Raw genomic sequence first — 1342 nt, 5'->3', positions numbered from 1 at the left:
GCTCTAGTGCCTGGAGGACCTTAGGAGGAAGTGACAGTTCTCTATCTCTGTGCACTCTGCTGTCTAACTGATCTTCCTAAAGGGAGAGTCTGACCATGTCACACCCCTACTCAATAAAGGCCAGTGGTTCTTCATTACCTCCAGGATCAAAACATAAATCCTCTTTTAGGAAGGGCTTTTCTACCTTTCTAGTCTTCCTATACCTTATTCCTTTCCATGTACTCTGGAATCCAGTGACACTGGCCTCCTGGCCATTTCTCACTCAGGACACTCCATCTCTCAACTCAGAACAGTACCCACTGTCCTCTATAGCCCCAACTCTCTCCTTACTCATCTTTTTTTTCCCTGATTTTTCTGGCCTCCCCCAACTTTCTGCAAGAAATCGTTCCTAGTGACAACTGAACTAATACCTTCCTTCTGAGAATACTCCCTATGTATCCTCTGTCTTATTTACATGTAGTTGTTTGTATGTTCTTTTCTTATTATTCTGTGAGCTTCTAGAGACTAGGCACTGCCCTTGTCTTTTTTGGTATCATTGGCAAGGTGCTTGGCACACAGCAGGAAGGCACTTAATAAAAAATGTTTGTTGACTGAGGAACTGACCTCCAGAGGTGCTTTGTTTTGATCTCAAGTGTGTCTGAAGACCCACTCCTAGTCTCACTCTGATACTGTTTTGTCACGTTTACTGAGGGACAGTGGGAAAATCACTTAACTTCTCTTGATCTTTATTGTTAAGGTTCCCTTTCTATAAAATGGGAATAATGATGTCTGTACAATCTGTCTCATGGACAGATCAAATGAGTTAACATGCTTTGTAAGTAATAAAGCTGAATGTCAATGATTATTTCCTCTATATATTGGTAGAGTCTGCTGCTGCCATTAAATTCAGCATACTTTAGTGGTAAGAGCTCTGGATTTAAAGGCCCTAGGTTGGTTTCATTGCAGAGCCACCTATACTGAACTGTGTATACCTTTGATCCAGCAATAGCACTGCTGAGTTTATATCCCAAAGACATCTCCCAAAAGAAAAAAAGACATATTTGTACAAAAATTTATAGCAGTTCTTTTTGTGGTGGCTAAGAAGTGGAAATCAAAGCAATGTCCATCGATTGGGGAATGGCTAAACAAAATGTGGTATATCATGGTGATAGAATATTGTTGTGTGATAAGAAATGATAAGCACGATGACTTCAGAAAGGCCTGGAAAGACATGTATGAAATGATGTATTGTGAAGCAAGAAGAACCAAGAGAACATTGTATGAAGCGACAGCAACATTGTTTGAACTGTGAGTGACTTGACTATTCTCAACAATACAATTATTCCAGACAAACCCAAAGGAC

Source organism: Dromiciops gliroides, chromosome 1, assembly GCF_019393635.1.
Source record: "Dromiciops gliroides isolate mDroGli1 chromosome 1, mDroGli1.pri, whole genome shotgun sequence".
In the NCBI taxonomy this organism is placed as follows: Eukaryota; Metazoa; Chordata; class Mammalia; order Microbiotheria; family Microbiotheriidae; genus Dromiciops; species Dromiciops gliroides.
The sequence above is the reverse complement of the archived record's forward strand: the minus strand, read 5'-3'. Positions refer to the sequence as shown.